The sequence below is a fragment of the Cyanistes caeruleus genome, chromosome Z, assembly GCF_971803275.1.
Source record: "Cyanistes caeruleus chromosome Z, bCyaCae1.hap1.1, whole genome shotgun sequence".
In the NCBI taxonomy this organism is placed as follows: Eukaryota; Metazoa; Chordata; class Aves; order Passeriformes; family Paridae; genus Cyanistes; species Cyanistes caeruleus.
Window position 1 is genome coordinate 14,007,194 of NC_141732.1, and position 11,544 is coordinate 14,018,737.

The following is an 11,544-nucleotide window of genomic DNA, read 5'->3' on the forward strand; positions in this document are numbered from 1 at the left end:
TAGCTTACCGAGTTTTTCATGAGAAAACTATTTTTCATCATAGTTTTCTATTTCTCTAATGCCAGCTGCCCGGAAATCTGTCATTAGATCTTCTCCTCCCATTTCACATCTCTGAGGTGTGTATGGGTCACAGAGTTTAGGAATTTTATTTTTAAGGATAAGTTATTCAAAGGCAGAAGTCTTCTTCATTTGTCTCTGTGAGCCTTCCTGGAAAACAGTTTTCTCTTTGCCCCCCAAAGCTTCAATATCTTCACTCAACTCAATTCCAGCAACTCACAGTATCACAAGCACTCTCTCTCTCTTCTGCTCAAAAGTTACACTTTGTATATCTCATTCCTCCTAATACTCTTATCATGAATTAAAGGAGTCTTTTTATACTATTATTGTCCATCTCCATAGCTTTAACAGAAAGATATTTCAGCTGTAAAGCATCTCCTTATTCTCTCTTTCTTATTTAAACTTAACTCTTTTCTTCACTGTTTTTGGTGGTTCTATGATGTCTCCTCTATGTTGATCGTCTCTCTGTCTGTCTTTCTGAGAAAAGGAGTAATCTGTATGTTTATCCAGGTAGTAAAAGAATTAAAAGCTTTAAGAAAACTGCAAGAGTTCATGGTGTTAAGTTTCAGTCTAGCAGCAAAAACTGAAAACCAAGCTCGGCTGACCAGCGCTGCTTCTCTTCCCCCTCCTCCCCGCTCCTCCACCGTGGCCTTGTCAGCCTGGAGGGGGGGGTGGGGAAGGCCAAGACAGAGCCTGCTACCTTGTCAGAGATAAGGGGGTTTTCTGAAAGTTTATTCTAGTATTCTTATTCTTGTAGTTTGTTAATAAACTGTCTTTATTCCTTTTAAGTCTTAAGCCTGTTTTGCTCTTGTTCTAATCCATATCTCACAACAAGAAATAAGTAGTTTTTTAGTTACTGGTTTAAAACCACGACACTTCCCCACAGCAGAGTAGCAATGATTCCTGTTCAAATCACAAAACAATGATACGACACTTACTGGAAAGCACCTCGATAAGCCTGCAAAGGTTTTGCATGCAAGACCTTGGAAATGAAGACATTTCTTTCACAGATTTCACAGGTTGTTGGCAAAATGTGTAACTAAATATTAGTTTATTAGTAGAACTGTGTGCTACTAAATGCTTCCCTGATGGCACTGGGCTGTTAGCTTTAGTTAGCAGAAATTTACCTCTAAGTACACATTGTATACAATTACTTGTGCCAGCCTCTACCTCTTTATTCTAAAACTCTGTTCAAAAAAAGGTCAAAAATGGAGCAGTCTTCCTGTAAAGAATCAATGCATATGATGGCCAGAAGTAATTTTAGTATTCTTTATCAGAGGAATAGAAAGAAGTTCCGCTATATACTTAAACAATATTTTAATGTTTGAAATACTTGAAGGTAGAGATGCCCAGTTACACATGGTGGCAAGGAGGCACTGGGATGTAGGGCAAGTATTTCTCTATGCCAGCATTACATTAAATTTTATATTAGCAAAAAATACTTCAGCCCCCAACACTTCAGCCCTGACCCGCAGACAGCTGCAAGCAGCATTGTGTATTTCAGAAAATATTTATTTATTGCCTATACAGAAATATTGTGAGGTTAAAACTATCAGCAAGCATGGGCTTATCCCTCAGAGGAGTACATCCCATTTAGACCTCCTAAGATTCTTCTTCACAGAAGCCAGCAGGTTCCATCGCAGAAGGTTCTTCTGTTCTGGTGTGTGGGGCTTGCTTGAAATGTGCAAGACCCAGGAAAAAAGCTTGTTCCATGTGGACAATGTCAAATGAGTGATAATAGAACATTTGCTGGACTTATAAGGAAGAAACAATAGATAAGTATGTTTCTATTTAATATAAATAATAAGCAGTTCTATTTTGTTAAAAATTAATTTTAAAAAGTGGTTTACACAACCTTCCTATTTCTATGCACTTGTTCCTGCTGAAGTGATTTAATGAAAATTCTACTGTATCTATTGTAAAATAGTGTTCTTAAAAATCCATACATACAGAGGGTAAGGTTTTAGTAAGGACCGCTTAAGGAGTACAGTAATTTCAGGGGTCACACCTGAGCTGACATGTGGAAACACATTTGGGGAAAGAGGAGCTTGAGCTGAACTGCCTGTGCTGAAAGGACCAAAGTAAGTAATTTGAAAAAGTAATTCAGCCTTGCCAGGGTTTCTTAAGTCTGTGTTGGTATTCCCCAGGAAATCTACACATTTGGGGAAATGCCTTTGGAGTAGAAAGGCTTGCTTCTCAAGGAAAGTGCTTCCCCAGGAGTTCCAGTGAGGCAGGTGCAAATGTCTCCCTTTGGCTCTCAGTGGTCCCTGCAGTCCTTGAGGCCTGCTGCACTTGGCAGAGGGGCAGAGGAAGGGAGAAGGCTGTGATCTTTGGCATCTGCTCAGGTCTGCAGAGACCAGCCCAAACTGCTGCAGCAGAGTGTGTTACTCCTATTTCAGCAGAGGTCTGAGCTGGATCATCTCTGTTCAGCTGAGAGCCTCAAGGCTTTCTTTGAGAGCTGTGAGTTAAAAGGCATTTATGCACACACTGATGCTGTTTTGGTTTTTGCCTTTTTCCTTTTATAAGTTCTCAGTACTCTTCACACATATATTTGTAGCTCTGTAGCATATTGTATTAGTGACTAGTTTTCCCAGGCCATTCTCCATGGCCTTTCCCTAAGCAGAAAGACAAAATAAATTCCAGAGCTCCAAGCCTCTGGGGGTACAAGGCCCCAGTGCTATCTTGTTTATTCCTGGGAACCAGGGCCAAGAACTCTTTGAGACACATTTTGATAGAGAAAGTACAGCCAGTGCTGACGGGGCCGGGGGGGGAGGGGAGGGTGGGCTCCAGACGAGGAGCTTGACTTGGGAGGGAAATTGCATCGTTGCTTATCCTCCTAATTGGTTCTTTTCATCAATTACACTAATTTCCTAAAAGCTATAAACATGTACTCACACATGTTTAATTTCCTGAAAGCTATGAACATGTACTCACCCACCCTGAGGGAGTGGGCTTTTGTAGACATCTTTCCATAGCTGCCCCTGAAAATCTTGGAATAAAGATCCATTTTTATATTTTAGATTTTTATATTATCTCTTTACTAAAAGTATCTTGAGTTTTATTTCCAGGTTGAGAAAAAGGCAACACTATTTGGACTGTATGTGTATTAAAATAAAACCTCAATGTGATAAAATTATTAGTTTATTACTATGATTGTACAGAATTTATAGTTTATAATAATGTTATAGACAAGTATTTGTAGTCAACTGTAATGTAGTCCTTTTTTAATATACATGCTTATTTTACAGAATATATTTTAGTGCTATACCCTTTGTAAAACTGTCAGTTCCCCATTAATTGAGTAGGACTCTGTGTCCTTACACAGTTCTGTTACTGCCAGACATGTGAGCTCTCTGTGTCTTTCTCCACACCCTGCTCAAGGATCTGTTCAAAGGTGGAGGCTTAGACCAACAATGCTGTTGGTTCTGGAGGGCTCCAGCTGTTGGAAAAAGCACATCCAAAATCACTGCCCCATCTCTTGGAGACAGAGGAACACACTTCCATGGCAGGGGATTTTTAATTGTGCTCCTTTGTCTGAAAACATAAAGATATATTTTGAGAAAAAATACTGGACCATTGATTATCTTTCTTTTCTTTGGTTTTGGGGCTTTTTTTCATTCTTTTCCTTAAAGATACCCTTGATTATATTGATGTTGTATAATTTGGTAGCATGTTCTTATCTTAGCATTTATTAGTATGTATTTGCTAATATGTCTTTATGTGTTTGAAATATAACTAGTGACAGATTGGTGACTGCTCCATGCAATTGTTTTTCCAGATCCAACTCTTCAACAAGCCACCAGCAGGAATTTGTGTTTGGGTTCCAGATCTGAGCACCCATTTGCAATGCAGTTTTACATGGAAATGCCTCTAAAATACAACATAGTGGCTTTAAAAAAGAAAAAACAAAGAAAAACAAAACAAAGAAACAAAAATAACCTCCCAAAAACCCCAAACAAGCAAAACCAAAAATCAACCAACCAAAAAACCCAAAAACCAAACCAAATAATGAAACTAATGAAAAAATACCCATCAAAACAAAGAAGACAGCCAAACATAAAACAAGCAAACCTCACCCACCCACCCACGCCCCAACTATCTTCCCTTTTTAAATTGATAAAAAAGATACTTCACAGAATGATAAAATCAAGGGTGTGGAAATGTCTATGAGGCTGCCTCCAGCCTGAGTTGTCTCTCAGACAAGTCTCAAACAGAGCAAGTTGCCTGGAAATGCCTCCAGGTGAGTTTTGAGTGTCCCTGAGGGTGTAGATCCCACACACAGCCTCTCTCTGAGTATCTGTCCCTATGTGTTACTTCTCTTGCTATAATTTATTTGTTTCCACATCTACAGGTGCCATTTCCTGTGCTCCACTTCTGCCTGTTTCTCAGAGCAGGGAGTGTTATGGAGGCTGAAGATAAAAGATAGACGGTCTTTTGTGGTTTATCCCATGCCAAAATAATTGTCTGATTTCTTGTTCTCAGATAAAAATGCCTGACTAAATGGTTTTTGCATTGCTTTTTATTGGTGGCCAGATTTTTTCTGGAACTAAATGGATTAATTATAGTAGAAATATATGTATAAGAAAACAGTGGTTGTGAAGCCAAATAGACTGATCCATTTATTGTAACCCGTAAAGTCAATGCAAGCCAAAAAATTACTGTGGAGCTGTGTGCCTCTTTGAGGATATTCACTGCAAAGTAAAAGGCTATGTAGTTCACCAGTCCTCTAACTAGATTCCTTTAAATAAGACTGTAATGTTCCTTGTAATGCCATCTGAAATTATCCAGAGAAAATAAAATCAATAACTCAACCAAACTAAACATCTGTCTTTTGTCTTATCTGCAGACACTGATTAAGTTATTGTCATTGCTTAGCTGAGCTGTATGTAAGTCCTGGCAATTAACATTTATTTAAAGAAATGGAAGAGAAAGTGCCAGGATTTGTTTTGCAAGTGTGATGACATGTTGTCCCTGAAACTGGTTTCAGTGTTTCTGAAAGAAAGGGCAAAATGCCCCACAATTTAGTGGTGGTTCAAAAGACACTTTTGAAGAGGATTTTAAGCTTTGGTTAAAAAATAGGAAATAAATAATTAATTTAGGAATTGACACATAATACAGTCTTGATATGATTTTAAGGGAAAATCTGAAACATACTGAAAATACTTTTTAATTTTTTTTTTTTTTTATTTTTATTTTTACTGGTCTAGCCCAAAAAGATGGCATCATAATGTAAGAAACATCCATACAGCTTTACTATATGCCTGTGATCCAATGAGTAATGTCAACATTTTGTAATGAAAGTTTCAAGCCTTGACTGGCTATTGATAAAGTCTTGAAATTCCTAATGGATTCCCAAAATATTTTGCAGCACATGGTGAAGGAGCAAGATCTGCCTATTAAAAGGAGAATCAACAGATAAGCTGTGTTGTAAACACTGTACAGGAAGAATTTTCAGGTTATTAATGAACTCTGGCCTTAAAGAGAGCCCCAGGAAGAGCCTGCCTCTAGGATTAAAGCCAAATGCCCTCAAAATGAAATCAAGGATTTTCAGACATCCACACAAACCTGTGGTGAGAAAGCATGCAAAGGATCAAGTAGCTTTTTAATGTCACATTTCAAACACCTGGATAAAGGAAAAGAAATATAACTGGGTAGTTCAAGTTCCAAGAACTTCCCCAACAAAGCAGGCCAGGATAATTTTAAGTAAGATTGCTCTTCCTGCAATATATTATTCTCACCACCACTTCCATTACAGCCTCACCACTGTGATGTCTGTAGTCATTATAAGAACGAGGACAGGCTGAATAATTTTGAAGTTTTCAAGCACAGAAAGCTGGCCTTGAGGAAGCAGGAGAGATGATAGGTATTTCTCTTGGGTCACCTAGAGAGATGCATTCTGTTAAGGAAAACAGGAATGAGCCAATTCCTACCTTGCATTCAGCTCTGTAGTTTCAATATCTGGGTTAACAAACTTCAACCAATATTTGGGTGTATCTGCACCTCTGCCAAGTGATAATCAGAGTAAAACCAGACTTTCACTGCTTGCTCTGCATGTTTGGGCTCTCACCTGGACAGCATGTCCTCTTCAGGCACAGATGGAAATAGACAGCTGACTGTGCTGATCCCTGTGCTGACTGAGAGCAGCAGAAGGGAATTTACTGCTCTCTGGAAGAACTGGAAAAGTAACCAGAACTGCTGCCTCTCTATTTCTGTCTTCTGGTACTAGTACTTCTGTCTTCTCAACTAGTACTAAGTCATGCTTTGCTAATTAAATTATCTAAGGTCATTTTTATTGTCCTTTATTAGCAGATAATGACTTTGGTTATGGTTTAAGCTCCAGCTCCTTAACTGGCACTCAGAGGCTGCTCAGCTTCCAGGAAAGTTCCGAGTGTGATGGAAGAAATTCTTCCCAAGAGAGATGGTGAGAGAACTTCACACACACACACACACACACTATTTTGCCCAGAACAAGATATAAACAAGGGAAAAATGTTAATTTTATTTTTCTAATCAGTTTTGTGATAAATCAAGACAATAAATACTAAGGAGTAGTAAACCAACAATTTCAGGAGCTCATTTGTCTTTGTTGGAGGGCTTAGAGCATTACCATTGGTAACTCTGTTTCCTGGGTTTCTAAATTCAAAGTACCATTTCCACACTGAGAGCAATCTTCACTAAAGGACCCTTGCCAATACTGGTTTATTGGTCAGGTATTTGTCAGGGTAAAAATATGAGAGGTGTCTGCTTTATTTCCTCTTAGTGGACTCTGTAATGTATCTGCAGCCTTTTTGTGGTACTGGACCTTGTAAATCTTTGTGCTATTTATATAGCTTATCAAAATCAGTAAATGACAAAAAATAAAATGCAACCAATTATAATGTTCAGGAGACCGTATTTTAACTCCTCAGTTATTGCATTGTTTCATATCAAATGATCAATTTCTTATGTTCTGCCTTTTCAAAGAGGCTTTCTAACAGGTGCATTTATCATAAATCACCTTTATATATCATAAATCAACAAATGAAAGCAATTGTCTTTAGTAAAACCAATCAACCTTGGAGAATGAATTCAGATAAAAATTAACAACTCGCAAGATAATTGTCCTCTGTCAGTCCTTTCCTACACATAATTAATGTGAACAAATCTTTTAACAGTGCTGAGGACAACAAATACTTAAGTCCATCCTCAGCAGATTTGGCTTTTTTCTCCTCATTCAGATGTTCACCAATCTGGAGGCTTTCAGTTTTCTTGGCATCGAAGATCATATTGACTTTTAGCTGTTTTTTATTCACATATATATTCAACCCATCATTATTACTTCCTTTTTATCAATGGACTGATTCTCCACAGCCTCCTAGGGTTTGTATCCCAGATTGTGTCTTATTTTCCTGGCATCCCTGCATCATATTTGGGAACTAGCTGAAAATCAGAATGGTCTTTCTTCTGTACTATTTGCAGGGTCAGTAATTTATATCTCTGTTTCTAAGATCGGTTCTCTTTTCCTCAGTTTATTTGAATTATTTCAGAAGAAATTTGAAATATGAAGCATGTGTACAGCTCTAAACCCCTGGATATTACAACAGCACGTTGACTTAGTTCCCTTTCAGCAGAAAGGATATCCTTCAGTCTGATATTCCTCCTAGGTTATTTGGTAACACTGGCTCTTTTGAACATTTTAAAGCATAGTTGTCTTGACTGCATTTGACCAATTGGAAATAAGTGAAGTCCTTACTACCAAATCACTGATGTGACTGTCAGTGGACCTGATCACATCCTCTCTGAGCTACAGACATTCAACACTGAGCAGATAATCCACGAGCTGGGAGTATCCCACACCAGTGTCTCAGGATTTAAAGGAAAAGCCACTGAACATGCACAGTTTAGCTGAGTTCTGTCAGGCCATGCATGGCTGTGGGGGTAGATGACTTGTTGGCTACATAACAGTAGTGGCTTAGATTTGCCAATTTCAGTTTCCTGGTCAATACACCAAATAGTGTGGTGGGTTTAGCACTGGCTAAAATCACCATAAGCACTTACTTATTTCTTGCTGGGAGATATGGATTAGGAGAAAGGCAAAACAGGCTTAAAACTTAAAAGGTATAAAAAAACTGTATTAGCAGGATTACAAGAATAAGAAGTATCAGAATAAAACTTCCAGAACACCTTTCCTCCCACTGCCCAACTTTTTTTCCTTTCCCAGCTGACAGCGTAGAAACAAAACTTGGGATGTTAAATGAGTACCAGCTATACAATAGTCTTTCATCAGTTCTTGTAGGGAGAGGAGTTTTCTCTTGTCATGCAAGGGAGTCTTCTCCACAAGAAACAGTTTTCTCGTGGCTTTTCATTTCCACAAATAGCAGCTGCCTGGGCAAAAATTCTGCATCGTGGGCAGAATGGGCTTCCCATTTCCAGCCCTTCTAGAGGTGTGTCCGTGGGCCACGAGCTCATGGGGTATTTTTTTAAGAATGAGTTGTTCAAAGGCAAAGGTTCTCTTCATCTGTCTTTGTTATCAAGAGGTTTTCTTCTTCTCTCCCTGGGGCAAAGGGTCTTCATCACTATCATCTCTCTCTTTCTCTCCCCAAGCTTCTCATGGGATCACAGCTACATCAACACGTCCTTGGCTTTATCAAAAGATGCCTCTGCTCACATCTACAATTTGAATACTTCATTCCCCTGATAGTAAAAGGTTCTAAAATCTTAGAACATTCGGAGACTTAGAAAGAAAGTTAGGTTTGCCAAGCCCTGGGAAAAGTAGGCCCGGGAAATGTTAGGCCTTGTGCTTGCTAAAGATCAGGTCAAACTGCACCTGTGTAGTCAGTATATGATAAATGATACAATTGTTAGATGTGATTAGATATAATTATTGTTTAGAGAACATAAAGGGGGGGTGAGGGGGGATCATGAGAAATATATGCTTGGGTAAAAACAATGCATACAATAGAACAATATAAGTTTAATAATTAATCTGTAAGTTGTATAACGATAGAGTATAAAACATGTTCAACTCAAAACCAAATTGGGTCAGATTTGGGTATGTGTGCCCCTGACACCCAGAGCTCTTCAATAAAGCACCTTCATATAATCATTTGTGATTATGTGTGTTACTGAACGCTAACACCCCCATACTCTCTCATGAATTAAAGGAGATATTTCAGTATATCATTGTCCATCACCATGGCCTTATCAAAGGAATTTTTCAGCCCAACACTAAGGCATCTCCTCATTCACCTTCCATCTAGGACTCTTTCTTTACTGATCTCAGTGTCTTCACGTTGTCTTCTATGTGTCCCCACTTTGTCCTTTTCTCTTGAGGGGAGAATTGTGGTCTGCACATTTCATCTGTGCAGTGATAGGGTTAAATGAAAGGGTTAAATCTTGCCAGGCCTGCAGATGGTCGTGGGCAGTGGCCGCAGCAATTATGATGATGGATTTCAGGCTACATTGGGCCCCTCTCTCTGCCCGGCAGTCGCTGGGAGGGGAGGCTCAGCCTGGAGCCATTGGTTTGTGCCAGGGAGAGGGTTTAGTGTTGGCAAGATGTCAGCAGCTTGGCCAGGCCCAGCCTGGGGCCGGGGCCCCACAGCCTCCGTCCCCTGCCTGGGAGCTGTTGGGGTCCAGCCCGGCGTCCCCCAGGCCACACAGGCTGTGGGTGAGCAGGGCCGGCCTCACCAGAGCTCTGGTACCTTTCAAAGCTTGGAAGAAAGAGAGAGTTCCCGGGTTTGTGGTTTTTAAGATGTGGAATTCACAGAGGTGGATCTAATTTCTAAATGGTGCAAAATGCTGTCAGTTCTCAGAACTAGCCAGCTGTTGGCCTGTCCTCGGCACAGAGAAAGCTCTCAGCAGCTTTTCTCAGAGAAATCACTTCCATGGTGGTTTCTTACTTCTTCCCCAAATGTCAATCAGTGTGAAACCACTACAATAACAGTGATTATTTTTCAATTGTTTAAATGTCTTTTCAGTTTACGGCATGGATGTAAAAAGCCACAGATGACAAGACATCAGTGGGAGTGTCATTTGTTCCACCAGGACAAAAGGAATACATTTCTAATGTGTGCAAGGTAAAAGAAAGTTTTCATACATGCCGCAAAAAACAATGGGCCTGGACCAAAGTGCCACAGCACCCTGATCATGGAGAGAGGGCGCATCTCTGTGGAAGGGAGCTCCTGGAATCAGCTTTCCTCTTGTTCTCATCTTGTGTTTCTCTTCAGAGAGTCTAAGCCAGCTGTTCTTTCTCCAGGAAGCAAAAAACAGAGAGCCCAGAGGTGTCTGAAATGAGGATGTATTTGGATTTAGCCAGAGAAGAATGGTGGAACTGCCTTCTGCTGATGGTCTGTGGCATTGTGTCAATACTTTGGATGCCCCAAAAGAGAGAATAAGTGTGAGCAGCATTTTCTTATGGTCTCTGTCCATTGTTCCCGGAGAAATTTACAGTCAGTGGAAGAACCACAGAAACCATAAAAGCAGACACATCTTTTGCCTTTTTTTTTTTTTTTTTTTTAATACTGGAGTAATTAAAACATTCACCTGCTACAAGCATCAACACACACTGCTTTCATTACTTAATAAAAAAATTATACTGGTTTATGGTCAAAAACTGCTTAGTGCAAATGTTTATACTACACACTGGAACTTCTTCCAAAATATATACTAGAGAACTCTGAGCCCATATATGGTTTTACTCTCTTCAGTCTTTTCTTCCTCATTTCTAGACCCACTGCCTAAAGTGTGTGAAAATCTTCCTTTTCCTTTATTTTATTGAACAGAAAAATGGCTGACAAAATAACATGGTGAGCAGAACCCTTCAGAATTCATTACAAATTTTTGCCTGCTTTGGAGATAAATTGTACTGCAAAGAGCCAGGAAATAAGGGTATCTCTTGTGTAAATTGAATCTTAGTAATAACTGAACAGCCTTTTTATAAATGAGGGATAGTTATAATCATCCCTAAAACACTTTCAACTGTACTGTTAGTCAGACTTTTCTGCTTTCCTATTAGGAAAAAGCTCCATTGCTGAAACTTTTGTCATGACTTTGTGCTGTTCCAGATCATGGTACCAGCAAGTTCAATGGAGTGGATGCTCTGTCCACAGGAATCCTCATGCCCCACCAGCACCCTCAGCTGCCTAGCCGTCATGCCAGAGTTAAGGTATTTTTCTTCAATTTTACACTGTTAACCAGGACTTTTCCCCCAAAAATATCATGGAATGTGTGCCCCTGAAGTGTTTCATGGAGTCACACATGAAATAGCACAAGCAGCAAACAGCTCTTCTATATCACAGCTGCTTGCTCACCCTGAAGAGCTGGAATTATCTGGTTTTTTCAGCTGGGAGGGATCTTCCTGCTTTCCTAGCAGACAGGCAGGGCAGAATTAAAAAAGAAAAAAAAAAAAAACAAAAACCAAAATCAACAAATAATTTCTTATTAACATATTACAGTGCCTCAAGAGCTGCCAAACCTCTGCAATCCATGCAGATGCTTCCTTCAGAAAAT

General features: G+C 39.5%; 1 long non-coding RNA gene across 1 annotated transcript; it reads left to right on the forward strand.

Moving 5' to 3' along the window:
- The first annotated feature begins 9,660 nt into the window (after positions 1 to 9,660).
- On the forward strand, positions 9,661 to 10,841 carry LOC111941630 (uncharacterized). The gene is made up of 3 exons (XR_002870163.2): positions 9,661 to 9,771; positions 10,014 to 10,112; positions 10,292 to 10,841. It is a non-coding gene; the product is annotated as an uncharacterized LOC111941630 (long non-coding RNA).
- The last annotated feature ends 703 nt before the right edge of the window (positions 10,842 to 11,544 follow it).